Genomic DNA, 17,198 nt, shown 5'->3' on the forward strand with positions numbered 1-17,198 from the left:
ACAACAGAAAATAACTACATATCATACTCAATCAGAAAATACCTTGGGAAGGAAAAAAGACATGCACAGAGCCAGAACAATCTCTACTTATACTAATATGAAAACAGAAAAGAGAAGCATGAAAAGTTGTTTGTGGCTACTAGTGATTTTACAACTGCGTAGTATCAGACACGACTTTTTCCTCTGAGAGAGGAAAGAAAGCACACATCTTCTGCCCACCAGAAGCCACAATTCAAGTGTAAACAAGCATAATGTTAGCAACATTCAAGCAGCAGTGATTCTAAAGAGTTACTGATGAGCTTCAAACCAATGGCAGTCATGATGCTGAGAGTACCATGACGAAAGGAATTCTAGTGGGTCTGAAAAGAGAAGAGTACCAAGCCTCCTTTAAAGGACACTTAGACTTTGATGAAAGCATAATAAAGGGAGGAAAAGCACAGGTGTCTCAATGAGTTCCATGAAGCTTTCCTGACATGGTAAACTAACCTCCAAAACCAGCTTCAGCTCACAACAGCTACATGGCAGCACTCAGGGCTGCTCCTTGCTCCTTCAGGTCCCTGCACCAAACCTTGGTGCTACAAGTCCATTTTGCAAACACAACTGCAGCGACTGGGAGGCATCATAGTGGTTATACAAAAGGTTTTCATGCCTGAGGCTCTGGAGTCCCAGTGGAACCTCTGGCATGACCACAAGCAAAGCTCAGAGGTGCTCTGGTTGTTTTTAAAAGCAGAATTACTGTGACCCAGGAGGGAGCTCAGAAGTCAGAAAGCAGGACCTGCAAGCAGAGGATCCTGAATTTGGTTCCAGCACTGAATGTGCCAGAATGATGCTCTGGTATGTTCTCTTGAGAAGAATTTGACACAAAGAAGTCACTGTTCCAGCAGGTGTAGAGAGCACATTGGTTCTGCAAAAATACTCTCACACCTGACACTCCAAAGTCCCAGGCTCAGCAGCTCAGACCATCATAAAATGAGCCAGAGTTGAGCAGTGCTCTGGTAAAACAAACAAACAAACAAATAATACAGAGAGACAGAGAGAAGGAGTGAGGAATAATAAAGAAAAGGGAATTTATAATAAAGAAAAGTAATATCCATGATGTAGAAAACTGAATTTTCACTAATTTGTAAAGAGCAGCTATGCCTATAACTGGCATCTAAAGTCAACCTATCCTCATTCCAAGACACTGTTTTGCAAATGCTACCTGTGAAAAACAGTTTAAAATAATGTGGAAAATGAACCCTTTAACACACATAGTTCACCAAGTAGAGCAGGCTGCCCAGAATTGGGCCCTGGCCCTACATGGGAAGAGAATGGACCAGGAGAAGTTTGAATGTAGTCAGTACACCATCTGTCTCTCTTCACCTCTCTTGTCCCTCTGTCTGAATGAAAAAAGCAGCCTAGAAGTGGTGAAATCAAGCATACAGGAGGTCCTAGATCCACAAGGTTAATAATGCTTGAAGTATAAATGCAGTACAATTCCACTTAACTAGAGAGGGACATTCACTGATGGAATGAAAAACCATAAATGTAAATAAAGCCCTCACACTTCAGGATTATGCAGTACATAAAACAATCTTAAATGTTTCTTAGAACACTGAGTTCCTTAGCAAAAACTTCTCATACAACTATGTGTATGTGTATATATACAGATACACACTTCCTTACAAGCTGAGATTCATTCATGATGCTACCGAATCAAGGATGGTTTTTGTATTGCTACAGCCTTTGAATATTTCCTATGACTAATAGCACTAAGTTAATACTTTAAATTCTTGGAGATAAAATAATTCTAGCAGAGACACCAGATGTACTGCAAAACCTTTCTAGAAGCGATTTCAGAAGAGTATTAATCCTTACTGTGTTAGGGCATTCATAGTCCAGAATAAATGGAGTTTTCTCATGTGTGCCTGGAATGGTATTCTAATCTTTTTTTTTAAATTAATTTTATTTATTTTTTGAGAGCAATGCAGAGAGAGAGACACACACACACACACAGAGAAACACCAGAGCACTGCTCAGTTCTGGCTTATGGTGGCATGGGGGATTGAACCTGGGACTTAGGAGCCTCAGGCATGAGATTCTGTTTGCATAACCATTATGCTCTCTCCCCCACCCGGTATTATTAACTTTAAGAGAAAGGAAACAACAGTAACTCACTCCCTGGCCCATTTTGGAAAAGGTTGTTACCCACTAGATGATGAGACAAGGACCGGCAGAGTAATTGAATTCCAGCCAAAGCCAAATGGGCAAAATCTAAAACACATGAGGTATTTGTAAAATTAAGAACAATACATTTAGGGAAATAAAAATAAATGACTGAGAGGCTATTACTATGCACTATATACTGATCTAAAAACTGTATTCTACATAACTTCAGTTTAATCCTAACAATACATAAGTGAGCCACCTGAATTAGGAAAGTAACATCTGTCCATAAAATCTAGTTTAAATTAAGGACAGTAGAAGTTCTTTGTGTGGAAAACTAGAGTTTAGTGCTTAGTCCCCAGAGTCTGCAGATGGGGTGCAGGGAGTTCAGTGGACTCCTGTGGAAGACAAGGTGTTGCAACACATTTTGAAAAAGGGAAGATATCAATTTCTGAAACACTGGTTTATGAATCTACCTCAACTCAAAACAGCCTATTGTTAATCTTCAAAATTCCTTTCAGTTTTTTTTTTTTTCTACTTGGGAAAGAATGATTTAAAAATAGTAGTTATCAAGTGGGCACAATTTCTCCCCGTCTCTGACAGTCACCTGCACACTGACTCCACAGCCATCTTAGCCTTTCTGCCACCCTTGGGCAGAGTGGGTATCTCCAGCACCCACTCTTCCTCTTCCTGTTACAGCACAAGGCCTGGGCTTGTTGCAACAGGCCAAGCCCAGTCTAAATTCTGCCATGTATCTGGCTTTTTTCTTGCTAATTTTTTTTAAATGAAGGGAAAGGGCATTTAAAAAATATAATTATTGGTTTATTCCCTTTTGTTGCCCTTTTTGTTTTATTGTTGTAGTTAATGTTGATGTTGTTGTGGGATACAACAGAGAGAAATGGAGAGAGGAGGGGAAGACAGAGAGGGGGAGAGAAAGATAGACACTGGCAGAATTGCTTTACTGACTGTGAAGAGACTCCCCTGCAGGTGGGGAGCCAGGGCCTTGAAACTCTTCCTTATTTCTTAAGTTCCATCTATAAGTGAGATTGCCAAATACTCATCTTTCTCCTTCCAACAAATGGTACTAAACATGGCCACCTGAAGTTCCATACAGCAGGACGCAAGAGGATGATTTCTCCATCTTCAATGGGTGAGTAGACTTCCCTTGTGTATATGGACAACAAGCATTTAAAACACTCCCCTCTGTTAACCTTCGGGGTTGCTCCCGGATTTGGACCCACCTGTGCACTCATCACTTTGGAGACCTATTTGTCTCCTTTTGCATGGCAGTTTTTTAATTCCTCTGCTTATTTCCTTTCTGTGTGTGCCTAAGTTGGGCGCGCGCTCGTGCGCGCGCACGTGTGTGTGTGTGTGTGTCTGTGTATGTGTATTTCCCACAGCTAGAAGGCATTGCTGTCTCAACTTACCTGACACCAACATTTCATTCAAATGCTTCTAATGTAACATTGACTCTGACTGGCCCGCTCTGGGCTTCCAATGTAGGAAAGGGCCCACAGTCCCTGTGTGACACAGTGTCTATCTGTCTGCAATCACAAGGCCAGCACTGCCACCTGGTCTCTCTTTAGTGGGGATCAGTCAGATTCCTCTCTTTGACATCAAATGGGCCAGATTGTTCCTTAGTTCTCATTTCTTTTGTTTTTTTATACTTTCCTTCTCTTCCCTCCTTCATGTCTCTCTCCCTCTCCCTCTCTCTCTTCCTCTCTCTCTCTATATATATATATATTTGTATACTGCCACATGTATTTATGACCAGAAAGCACCTCATCAATGCCCTTTGCTACCTTGTGTGAGTTGAGTAACTATTGCAAAGTTACCAGTCACCAGCAGACTCTAGCAAGTGTTCAGACTGGTCAGGACAGGCAATGCAGACAGGTTGTTTATGGTGACTTCTCAACTGAAGTTGAACAGCCAAGGTTTTAACACAATGGCTCCCTTAATATTCTGTGATGTCTGAACTTAATCCACTGTGGGAGCCTGGACTTGTCGGTCCTCTAGCTACAGCCTGAGCCTTTCACGAACAGGAGGTGATGAACACCTTGCTGCTTTCAGAAATTCCAAAAGGGACCAGGGTGAATCTGGGATAACAGAGAGTACATGTTCCCCAGCATGAAGACTGAGTACAAATCCCTGGGCCCTTTACAAGGGGAAATGCGAGGATTTATGATATGTATACATTTCACTTTCTTGCACTCTGGTCTGGTAAGAGACACAGTGCACAGAGACAGAGTCCTGTGTGAGAGAGGCTCCAGAGACAAAGAGGAGGAGCCACTATCTACCTACAGCCACTGAAAAATAAACACCCTCCCTAGCAGTGAGCTGGGTCTGATTTCACAACAGGAAGTGTCCCCAAGTTGGACTGTGGGTGGGTCTTGGTCCCTGCCTGTACCACCCCCTCACCCCTACAGGTGGCTTTCAATGTCAGGAGCCACATCAGGATGGCAGTCATGGGCCCAGAGGGGACACTTGCAGAATGGCTGGGGTTCACCAGTGCTCCCTGCTGGTTCCTACTCAGTGTCTGGGCCTGAGGACACACTGACCTGAGTTCTCCTCAGAGGTCTGCTCCAGATGGCAGGGCTCTGCGATGATGGGGACAGAAGTGGAGTCTTGTGGTCTCCGGCTCAGCAGCTCAATAGTTGGCAGCTCACTCATTTCCTATCCACAGTCTTGTTGATGCCCTACAGCAAGAACAGTCAACATGCAGACTCAGGCTGAAGAATGGTACCAATCAGGCCAACTCACCTTAAGCTAGTGCCCACATGGTGCCTTAGGTCCTCCCACTGGGCCTCAGGATGGAGCCACTGTGTCTGTGGGAGGATCACTGCACTCAGCCAGGGAAACCCTACAGAAAGCAGGTGCCCAGGCATAGAAATTGCTGAGTCCATGGGAGCAGGCTTCCCAGGTTCCCTTGCTTAGAATGCAGACATCCCTTGGTACAGGGTGCAATAGGAACTTTATATTACGTGATATCTGGGGTGACATTGCACTGGGTTTGTCTTTCTTCCAGTAGAGGAGGGAGATAGATCAAAAATAACAACAAGAGGCTGGGAGGTGGGGCACCAGGCTGAGTGCACACATGACCATGTGCAAGGATCTGGGTTTGAGTCCAAGTTCCCAACATGCTTAGAGATGAAACACGCTGCAGGTGTCTATCATTCTCTATTCTCTTTTTTCCCCTCCAATATATCTTTATTCAATAAAATAGACAAAAAAAAAGGAAAATGACTGACAGGACCAGTGAATTCATGGTGCCAGTAACCAGCTCCACTGAGTTACAGGATAGCAGAGAGAGAGTGAGGGAGAAAGATAAAGATAGGGAGAGGGAGAGGGAGAGAGAGAAAAGCAGCAACACAACACTGACAATTATTTCCATCATGTGATGAGGATTAAGCTTGAACCTGGATCTGGCACAGGAAAAGCAGGTGACTGTGCAGTAAGAGGGCTCTTCTCCTGGGCCCATTAGTAACTTCTGATAGGATCGTGCCTGAGAACACTCCTGCTCATCCATGCCCAATACCATTGAGAGCTTTATATCTATGGCAGATTATTGTCAGTTCTGACACTAAATGTGTCCTTCTTTAGAAAAGATTTGATTTATTATTTCTTGTGAATAAAGATAAGAGATATTGAGAGGAGAGATAGGGGGGTAGAGAGATAGACTGGAGCCTGTAGTTCTGTTTCACTGTCCATCAAGGTTCCCTGTTGCAGGTGGGGGCTAGGGACTTGAACCTGGATGCTTGTGCACTGTAATCTGTGCGCTCTACCAGATATGCCACTGCCTGTAAACTTACATTGCCCTTCTAAACTGTTCCTTTACAGAGATCTGTTAAGAAGTCAAACAAATGAAGGTAGGAACACTGATGGCTGCTGTGATTAAATAACTGCAATGCATTGTGTGGAATTGCTCTGCTCACTATACTGACACATGAGGTCAGTCTAAGAGACTTTAAATGTTTCTTTTCTTTTATTATTTACTTAACTTCTATGTCTTGTGACCCACTATTCCAGAAGATCTTTTCTTTTGAATCCTTTAAAAAGAGACAAGGTGGCCGGGCGCTAGTGCAGCAGGTTAAGTGCACATGGTGTGAAGCTCTAGGACTGGCCTAAGGATCCCGGTTCGAGCCCCTGGCCCATAAGTGGAGAAGCGGGTCTGAAGGTGTATGTCTTTCTCTGCCCTCTCTCTCTTCCTCTCCTCACTAGATTTCTCTCTGTCCTGTCTAACAACAATGATAGTAATAACAAAAACTATTATAATAACAATAAAGAACAAGAGCAACAAAAGAGGAAAATAGCCTCTAGGAGCAGTGGATTCATAGTGCAGAGCACAGAGCCCCAGCAATAGCCCTGGAGGCAGAGAAAGAGAGAGAGAGACAGAGGTTTTGAGATAAGAGATCCAGGCTCACTGCAAGCCTCCACTGATCATGGAGTCTCCCCTCTGTGCTGTTTGAGCTGATCTGATGTGCACCTAGGGTGTGAACCTGGGGCTTCCTACACAATAAAATGAACTTTGCTGTGGGAGCTCTGTGCCAGTCCTAGAGTGTCCTTCTCCTTGTCAGGGCTACAAAAGAACAGCAGGCACCTTGCTCTATGCTCCCATCCCACTGCTCCTCCCAGCCCATGAAGTCACCAAAGAGAGAACACAGGGGACTGAAAACCCAGAAGCCAAGTACAAAGCCAGAGCTGACACAGGGAGTAACTGCATAAAAACAGTGGCTAGTACTTCATGCTCAGGATTGCTTTCCCTTGCCCTTCCCAAATTAGAGAAAGACAGTTTGCTGTGGTGTGGATTTGAGTTTTAAAAATGTGGTACATTTCTTTTTCTTTTTTTTTCCTAAAATGTTTTCTTAAAGACATTTTAAATTATTTATTTATTTCCTTTTTCTTGCCCTTGTTGTTTTTATTGTTGTAGTAGTTATTATTGTTGATGTTGTCATTGTTGGATAGGATAGAGAAATGGAGAGAGGAGGGGAAGACAGAGAGGGGGAGAGAAGGACAGACACCTGCAGACCTGCTTCACTACCTGTGAAGTGACTCCTTTGTAGGTGGGACGGTTCATTTCTTAATGAGAGAAAGAGAGAGAGTAGAGAAAGGAGGAGGAGGAGAAGGAAAGAAAGTTGCAGAACATCATTCTGGATGGGTGCCCCGACCAGCAGGGCGGTGAACAGGGGCTAGGAACCTAAAAAACCTGCAATGAAAGGGACACAAGACACGAACAACGAAGCAAGACAGGTTTCTGATCAAGCTGCAAAATTTGATTGTGTTCACAGGCATTATAAGGCTTTAGGGAAGGAGAGGGAATGCTGGAGGAGGGGGAGGGGGAGCAAACTTCAAAGCAGAATGTTCCTTGCAACAAATGGCAGAAACCAAACTGTGTGTTGACTCACTTGATTACTGATAAATGGTTTACCTGAGGGAAAATGGCCTGCCCATGGGGGAATTAACACTTGTCTCCAGGGATTCCATTGTCTCAAAGCTTATCATCTATTAAGCAGAGAAATGGCTCCTGGCAGATGGGCACTGAGGATGCTGCACTAAGCAGCGCACAGTCCTCTGACATTGCTCTAGCTTGCAGTCTGGGAAATGGAGCTCATTTCTGAGGTATAGAGAGGAAAGTATCTTTCAACTCTGATCTTCTTGAGAATTTAACTTGGACTGTAAATGCACATCACTAAGAGGGCTGGGAACTCAGTCTGAGAAACACCAAGTGTAGGTGTTCAGCACATGAACACCTGAGCCTGGACACTAGCCTCTCGCTATGTTCAAATGCTGAGGACAATTTGCCATGGAACCGGGGTTCAAGAAATACTTCTGTGTAGACTCAGAGGTGTGACCTCATTTGAAAGGAGTCTCAGAAATACAAGGGCCTTTTTTGTAAAGAAATATACTAGCAAGGGCAACCAAAAGGAATAAATAAATAAATAGACTAGCGGAATCCCATACTGAAAATAAAAAGCTGTGAGGAATAGAGAGTGTAATCTGTATTTCTTTAAACATCAAGAAAGAAAGACATGATTAGTGAAGTAAATGAATAAATCAATTAACATTTTTTTTCTTTTCCTGTTTTTTTTTTTGCCTCCAGGGTTATTTATTCCTTGGGCTTAATAAGAATCCACATTTTCTGGCGGCCTATTTTTTAATTTTATTGGATAATACAGAAATTGAGAGTGGAGAGAGAGGGAGAAAGATGGACACAACTGCAGACCAGCTTCCACTATTGTGAAGCAACCCCCCTGAGGTGGGGAGTGGGATAAACCTTGATTCTTGCATAGGTCCTTGTGCTGACTACTATGTGTGCTTAACAGGGTACAGCGCCAGCCCCCTCAACATATATGTTTTTTAAATTTTTATTATCTTTATTTATTTATTGATGGGATAAAGACAGCCAAAAATTGAGAGGGAAAGGGGTGATATGCAGGAAGACACCTGCAGCACAGCTTCACCACTCATGAAGCTTTCCCCCTGTAGGTGGGGAACAGGGGCTTGAACCTGAGTCCTTTAGCATTGTAACATGTGCTCTCTAATGGGTGTGCCACCACCCAGCCTCTCTCTCAAAACATTTTTTCAAGACAGCACTTCTTGGTGAAAAAAAATAGAGAGAAGACTTCACCTCTCTGGCTAGCAACCATCAAGCATGGCTAGAGGTGCAGAGGTGCAGGTCTGAGGTTTGTTTTTTTTTGTTTTGTTTTGTTTTTTCCTGAGAACATGTAGCCGAAAATGTGGAAAGGGGATGAAAAAGACACTGGGAACAGGTGAATTTGGGACAGGGGTATTGATGCCTTTACATTGTACAATGCCTGTTTTCTATTTTCATTATTTTAATAAAGCATTTTACCTAAAACAAATTACACTGTGATGACAAAATGAATAGAAAGACCCAACAACTATATTGTTCCCAAGATTTACAAATTGGTATATTCTTCAGTGTATTAAAGAAAACTTTTAGGAAGTCAGGTTTGACTTTTGTGCCACAGTAAGGGCTGGTCAGGATGGATGAAATGTGTGAAGACAATAAAGCTTAATACTAAACAGCTGCTATTGAGAGAGTTTTGAACTGCTATTTTAAATCTAACCATCCTAACTTAGAATATCTTGACACTTACCCATCAATGTGTCTGGAGTCTCATTTTCCTTAGAAGTCAGACACATCTAATGCTGTGCAGGAACCTTGAATTAAAAAAAAAAACAAAAAAAAACTGGAGTTACAACCCACCTTTCACAAGATCTACTTGAAGAAAACTTGTTTTTAGCTTCCCTAAGGTTCACAAAGAATGAATCAACTAAAAATATAAATTCTTTTAGCTCCACAGACTTCACTATGGTTGGAGAGTAAACATTGCTGATTTCAGTAACTCTTTAACTGAATGCATAAGAACAATATATGTTTAAAAGACTAATGTCAACACTTGTATTTCTTCTTGCAGTGTGACTGTTTCCTTGTAAATGAGAGATATATATTCTAGCAAATTCAGCTCTTTGCAAATCAAGTTTAAATATGGATCATAGTTTAAAATATTTTCTTGCAAGGAAATATATTGTATCCACATAGCAGTCAAAGTGCTCCTTATTGTAGGGGCGAGGAGTAAATGCCTTGAAAGTGTGAGCAACTTTCAAGAGTAGAGACCATGTCTCAAATGATCTAGAATTCATGTTAACTAGGCAAAAAACTGAGGTGGTAATTACTAGGCAGAGGGTCCCAGGACAGGCAGGGAGTAGGGATGAGGACATCTCCTTGGTTGGAGAGAGGGGAGAGAGTTTAGGGAATCATTCCAGCCAGATGGGTGCTGGGTATGCCGTCTCTCTGTTTCTCTATCCTTGCCTTTTCCTCTGTCTCCATATATATAAAATCAGGCATCTCATAAAAAATATTTTAAAAGATAAATATAGCTCTGAGCATGATCTAAAGAAATGCATTTCTGAAAAAACTGATCAAATTATTAATCTGAGTCTATATGAGAAATAGTCTCATTATTAGTAAGGTACACCAAAGTCATTAAAGGCAAATACTGGGGGCTGGTGGTACACAGTAGGTAAAACACATATGGCTCAAAGCACAAGGACTGGCATAAAGATCCCAGTTTGAGGCCCCAGAACCTCACCTGTTGTTGGTATGTTTCTAATTCTACTTCTAAAAATCTTTTCTGTTTCATTTGGTTTAAATACCCCCTGCTTAACACTGCATTCTATTTACATAACACTGTATTCTATTTACATAACCTCTGTTAACATGCACCACCCTCCCTCCAGGGCATTGGTGGTTCAGTGGTAGAATTCTTGCCTGCTCCGCCCCCTCTCCTTGTCATACCCTGATTTTCACCAGTCACTTTTCTCTCCACCCTCTGTATGTCACATCTTGTTTACACCCTACTTGGAAAGTATATAAAGACAACATTGTTCGTTTTAGTGAGTTGTGAGTTGGTAGTTGTGTTAGTTTAGCTTATCTTGGTATAGATTGCGCTGCATCCTGCATGAATAAAGAGATACTGCATACAGCTCAACCATGAGTCCCTTGTCATCTGTTACACGCCCGTGAAGCCAGCCCTTCGAAAACAACAACCTGAGTATGTGGGAGGTCACTTCACAAACAGTGAAGCAGGTCTGCAGGTGTCTTTCTCTCCCCCTTTCTGCTTCCTGTCCTCTTTAAGATTCTCTTGTCTAATCCAACAACAACAGCTATAACAACAACAACAACAACAACAACAAGGGCAATGAAATGTGAAAAACAGCTTCCAGGAGCAGTGGATTTGTAACAGATGACAAGGGACTCATGGTTGAGCTGTATGCAGTATCTCTTTATTCATGCAGGATGCAGCGCAATCTATACCAATGTGGTGCAAAATGCAAGGACCTGCTGAAGGATCCCAGTTCGAGCCCCCAGCTCCCTGCCTGTAGGGGAGTCGCTTCACAGGCGGTGAAGCAGATCTCCAGGTGTCTTTCCCCGTCTGTTCCCCTCCTCTATTTCTCTCTGTCCTGTGTAACAATGACGACATCAATACTAATAACTACAACAACAATAAAAAAGGGCAACCAAAGGGAAAATATAAAAAAAAAATAATAAAAACAAATGGGAAAAGATACACTGAAATGCCCAGCAGCATATGGCTAGCGGGCATCTCTAGGGGATACTGACACATATTATGAGGCCAGTCACCGCAATGAAGATGTAACTGGGGCGATGCAGGGCTATCCCGCTGTACTGTGGTGCACTGCGGCACCCAGGCTACTACAGACCCGCACGGATGGGGGACACTGAGCTGCACCCAGGGCCAGCATGGACGGGCACCGCAGTATCACCAGGGCCACGCGCATCTGCATGAACAGGGATTTCTGTCAGGTGGCTTCTTGCTGATACAAGGGGAGAAGTTCTGCTCATCCAACAGGGTTCCCAGGGCCTGGGAGTTCCTGGTAATGCCATGGAATCCCAACCAGGGGACTCGCCCATCAGCAAGGACACCTGTGAACAAGACACTGAGCTCTGGGAGGAGCAGAGGAGGAGGTTCCTGTCTGCTCAGTAGAGGCTTGGAGAGAATGGAGGACAGCTAAATATGGGGCCTGGGGCAGGTCCACTTCCTACTGAGGCTCAGTAGGACAGACAGGAGGGGACAGCAAACATCTATTTAATACATCACGGGATTCTCCTACATCATCATGGGAATATTTGTTTATAGATGAGTTGATACACGCATCCTGGTTTTCCTACCTGAGACCCAAGACTTCTAAAATGGAACCCAAATATAGTCTCTTACAAAGGCTTTCGGCAAGAACGCTCTATTCCTTGATGGAACAGAGCCTTTGTGCAATCTTACAATAGTGACTCCAGAACACAGACAGTCAGAAAAGGAGTCTCATCCCGAGAAGGACTGTCAGGCTCAGCTGTATTGTTAATTACAGATAGACATGCCCTGGTGTAGACTCTGATTTTCTGTGACTGATGACAATAGATGGTCTATTTTATTTTTGCGGGGGCAGGGCAAATGGAGATGATTAAACAAGTTAATTTAATGCAACTTCATCCTTCATCATCTGTTAAGGCAAGATTCAAGTACAGTTTCCTCAGGTTTCAGTGAAGTAAGAATGTTATTGACAACAACAACAAGAACAAAAAGCTGAACTATATGTTAATAAAGTAAGAGTCATCTTAATAAAAGGTATGTTATACGATTTTCATTCTTGGTGTAAGATCTTTTTTCTCAAGATAGAGACAGAAAAACAGAGGGGCGAAGAGACAGACAAATAGACAGACAGAGAGACAGAGAGAGAGATGGTGCCAAAGCTTTTTTCAACATGGAGGGTCTAGGCTTGAGGCTTTGTCATACAAAAGCAAGGTAGTGCTTTATCTAAGAGAGCCTTTTGCCCTTCCACTGATGCAAAAGCTTATCAAATCTTTTTTTTTTTCTCTGTAGTAGGAATATTAGAAGCATAACATGGAATCATGGGGGAATATGAAGCTGTTGAATTAAAAACAAATAGTCCTGACAATCAACATCCAGTCAATATGTGAGAAGTAAGTCAGTGGAGTGAGGTCAGAGGCACATTCTAGCTGAGTCAAGGCCACTTCAGCCCAGGCTGTGCTCAGTCCATTTCACCCCCCCAATACTCTCTGTGCATGGGAGTTCCCCACTACAAGTATGGATTGACAGGCCTGGCAGTGCATCTGCTCCCAGGGTGGCCAGGATACTGGACACACACTGGGGTGGGGAAGGTGTCTTCCCAGGCCCTAAAGGTCCTGCTCTAATGACAGAACAATGCACCTACAGAGCAGCCCATGGAGGACAGGATCTGGGCATCTGGAATAAAAGCCACCTCTAGCCTGTGGACAACACGAGACCCAGGGAGTCATTTCATCTGGGAATCAAAGTCAGCACATAGCATCCAATGCTCATGTTCAAGCTGATAATTGTAGGGCCTGTAAATTATCTCTTAAATATCCATGTCACCCCTGGCAGAAAAAGGGTTGGCCACACTGACCTAGAGCAATTCCCAAAATAAAATACCTTTCTAGAAATGACTTGGGATGAGAATTGGGTCCCTGCCTGTAACCTTCCCTGAACCCCCGCACCCCCCACATGCGAATGGTCCTGTGTCATGATCCTGCTTCAGAAAGGGAGACATCCCAGAGGAGGCACTTTGGGAAGGCTGGGGCTCACCTCTCCCCTGCTGGCTCCTTCTCTACTGCCTGGCCTTGCAGACCTGCTGCCCTGGGGTCTCTGAAGTCATCTGCTCCAGATGGAAGGGTTCCTTAAGGGTGGGAAAAGACCATGAAATGGTGAGTCCAGATACAGTACCTGAGGGGATTCTGAATGATCCTTTTACATTTACCATTTTTTTTCTAGGTTACCTCAGTAAATCATAAGGGACAGGGACCTGTGAAAACACCATTTGTAAGGATGACAATTAACTGAGGGAAACTGTTATTTGTTTATGCTAAGGAACTTTTTATTTTTCCCCCAAGGGCTGTTGCTGGGGCTTGGTGCCTGCACTATGAATCCATTGTTCCTAGAGGCCATTTTTCCCATTGTTGTAGTTGTTATAGTTGCTGTTGTTGGATAGGACATAGAGAAATCGAGAGAGGAGGGGAAGACAGAGGGGGAGAGAAAGAAAGACAGACACCTGCAGACCTGCTTCACTGCCTGTGAAGCGTGGCCCCTGCAGGTGGGGAGCCTGCAACTAGAACCTGGATCCTTAACCTGGTCCTTGCACTTCTTACCATGTGCGCTTAACCTGCTGTGCTACCTCTTGGCCCCCAGGAATGATGTTTTGCAAGACTGTAGTCATCTGATGGGTTCACATTCATATCTCCCTAAACTACGTGTAGAAACTCTCACCCTGAGCCATATGCTATCTCCCTTGAACACAGGGCTTTGGGCCTCTCCCCTGCTTTTAGAAAATTTCTTTGATTCTTGTAGGAATTTCCAGTTAGTAAACATCACTCCCTTTTTAAAAAAAAATATGTATCATTGGATAGAGACAGAGATAAATTGAGAGAGGAGGGGATACAGAGAAGGAGAGAGCCAGAGACATTTGCAGGCCTGCTTCACTACTCCAGAAGCTTCAACAGGGGCTTGAACCTGTGTGCTTGTGCACTGTAATGTGTGTGCTTTTTCAGGACATGGCCACCTGGCCCTCAAACTCACTTCCTTACAAGGAGTATGATGACTGACATCAGGAAGAGCCTGATCAACATTATGGAATTTAATAAGCAACATTATTTCTATATTTAGGCTGTAGAGCCACTAAGAATTCCTTTTGCTTCCTATGCCTTTACAGTTTCCCATAAACATAAATATCTATAGTTTCCCTAGTAAACCAACTGCACAGCATGCAGGTGGTATACCCATTAGAGTACAAATGTTATCAAGAGCAAGGACCTGGGTTCCTTTCCCTGCTTCCACCTGCTCTGGAGAAGCTTCATGGGCTATGACGCGGTGCTATAGGTGTCTGACTCTCTTCCTCTCCACCCTCTCCAGACAGGAATGCCACTCTTGTTTTTGCTGCACAGACCTGCAGTGCAAGAAATTGGGAAGAAATAAGTTCAACTCCACAAAATACTGATGTCCATATTTCCTTTTTTTATCTGTGGGCCTCCTGTGCATGATTACACTGTGCCAGATGACCCGTGTTTTCTTTTGTTTTCCCCTTTTAATGTTCAGAAGAGAACGAGAGAGAATAACAAAGACTAAAGCTTCATGCTTGAGCCATTGGCTTTACAGACAAGTAGATGAAAAGGTTTTAAATGTAAAAGTCACGACCACATGGAAAATCAAGATGGAGGTCTTAGGAGAAAGTAACCAGGAAGCTGTTCCTGGGCCAGCCTAGAACCAGTGACTTCTTGTCTCTGCTGGTGGCTCTCATGGATCTTTGCAAGTAGGCAGACACCCACAGGCTAAGCAGAGGCACTGAGTGCTTGATCCTGAAGCTCCTTTCAAACTTGGAGAGACAGAGAGAAGCACTCTGTCATTCTCCCCTCTGCTCTTAGCCCAACCCATAAGCTTCTGCAGCTCTGTCCTCATCTGGCAGCTCAGCAAGGGTGGGGAGAGGGGCCTGAGCACTGTGTGTGCTGATTGACCCTGGAAACACCACACCACAGGCAGGAAGGTCCTGCCCTCAGAGCTGAGGCTCCAGTGTGGCTGCACTCTTCACTTCTGGGTTTACAAATGCCATTCAGAGAATGCTGCGCGTTCCTTTCCTGTTGCTGAATTTCTGATATTTATACTTTGTTACACTTAATGTATATACTACATTACTAAACCTCATACATTAGTAGAAATGATGAACTTTTTAATTCGGGCCTTCTAAATTATTTCAGGCCTTCACAGAAAAGAACACATGATTGAAAAAAAGATTTCAATAGCTTTTTCATAAAAGAATGAAATAAATAAATTTATTTAGAGTTTCTTTCAAGTATTTATTTAGGATGAGAGGAATAGATCACCAGGTAGCCTACTTCAAAGCTCCATTTGTTGATTGATGAGAGAGACAAGAGATAGAATGACACATGACACGAGCATATGCAGTGCCACAGACCAGACCTGAGATTTATGTTGCTGAGTTGTTTCTACCCAGTGCCAAAAACCATTCTGTAGCTGTCACTTACCTCTTTACTTATCCACCAAGCATAATCCTATTTATCCCAAAGGATACAACATCATCTTTACTTTCCTAGGGGATACTTCATTGAGTATATGTCCCATAACTTTTTTTTCCCCTCCTCCAGGGTTATTGCTGGGCTCGGTGCCTGCACGATGAATCCACCGCTCCTGGAGGCCATTTTTTCCCCCTTTTGTTGCCCTTGTTGTAGCTTCGTTGTGGTTATTATTATTGCCCTTGTTGACGCAATTCGTTGTTGGATAGGACAGAGAGAAATGGAGAGAGGAGGGGAAGACAGAGAAGGGGAGAGAAAGATAGACACCTGCAGACCTGCTTCACAGCCTGTGAAGCGACTCCCCTGCAGGTGGGGAGCCAGGGGCTCCAACTGGGATCCTTGCGCCGGTTCCTGCGCTTTGTGCCACATGCGCTTAACCCACTGCGCCACCGCCCGACCCCCGTCCCATAACATTTTTATCCAGTCATCTGTCAAAGGGCATTTGGGTTGCTTCCAAATGGGGGATATATAGGTCCTAAACTGGAGAAATGTGGCCTGTGGTTTTTCTAGTTGTTCAGGAAGCTTGATGGACGCCTGTCTTTTATTTACCACTAGACACACAACCACCTCAACATTATGCCTCTGCCAGGCATCATTCACAGTTTTGGATGAGACCTTGGTTTGCAAGACTATATGTTTCAGACATGTCCATGCAGCTTCCAGGGGAAGTTTCCAACACTGTCCAGGTCCCGGACCCCTAGGTGCTAATGACCGTCCACCACAAGTGGCTACTAATGAATTCTTATCTGCATCTTCAGATTGGCCTACATATTTAAGTTATTTTCCTGAGGAAATGAAATAGTGTCCTATAGTAAGAACTAAAAAAAAAAAAAAAAAGAAAAGAAAAGAAAAGAAAAAAGGCCCAATTCTCATGCAACCAACTTTTGAATGGGGAAGACAGAAATTCAACAGAAGAGACTACCAATCACAATGTGATTCTAGACTCCTGGAAATATTACCCAGAAAAAAACAAAGAGGGAAGTGAGGGATTAAAGGTGAAAGATGAAACCTGACTGACACTGTGGAGAGGACAAACAAGGAAGGCTCCTTGGAAGAGCTCATTTGAAAGGAGACTTATTTGAATTTAATTTCTTTTTTTTTCAGAGCTCTGCTCAGATCTGGCTTATGGTGGTAGCAGGGTTTGAACCTGGGACCCTGAAGCTTCTGACATAAATGTCATTTGCATAGCCATTATGCTCTCTCCCTGGCTCTTGATTTATTTTAATCACTGCAGGGAATAATCCTGGCCCTGTCATCTGCACAGTGCCACTGAATGGCCCTAATGCCCAACTGTATAATATTTAAAATAATTTTTTAGAGAGAGAGAGAGCAGTTGGAGAAAGAGAGACAGAATCATCACAGCACCTGTCACCACCCATGACGAGACTGAGGCCAT

At 43.5% G+C, this 17,198-nt stretch overlaps 1 long non-coding RNA gene across 1 annotated transcript in view; it reads right to left on the reverse strand.

Annotated features, from left to right (window-relative positions):
• LOC132536201 (uncharacterized) overlaps positions 1-13,326 on the reverse strand; it is a 40,644-nt gene extending 27,318 nt beyond the window's left edge. Inside the window, exons 1-3 of the long non-coding RNA XR_009547863.1 lie at positions 13,308-13,326; positions 9,264-9,327; positions 4,704-4,841 (exon numbers count right to left, since the gene is read on the reverse strand). This is a non-coding gene — a long non-coding RNA (uncharacterized LOC132536201). The remainder of the gene's footprint in view (positions 1-4,703; positions 4,842-9,263; positions 9,328-13,307) is intronic.
• Between the last annotated feature and the right edge of the window lie 3,872 nt (positions 13,327-17,198).

Source organism: Erinaceus europaeus (genome assembly GCF_950295315.1).
Source record: "Erinaceus europaeus chromosome 6 unlocalized genomic scaffold, mEriEur2.1 SUPER_6_unloc_5, whole genome shotgun sequence".
Lineage (NCBI taxonomy): Eukaryota > Metazoa > Chordata > Mammalia > Eulipotyphla > Erinaceidae > Erinaceus > Erinaceus europaeus.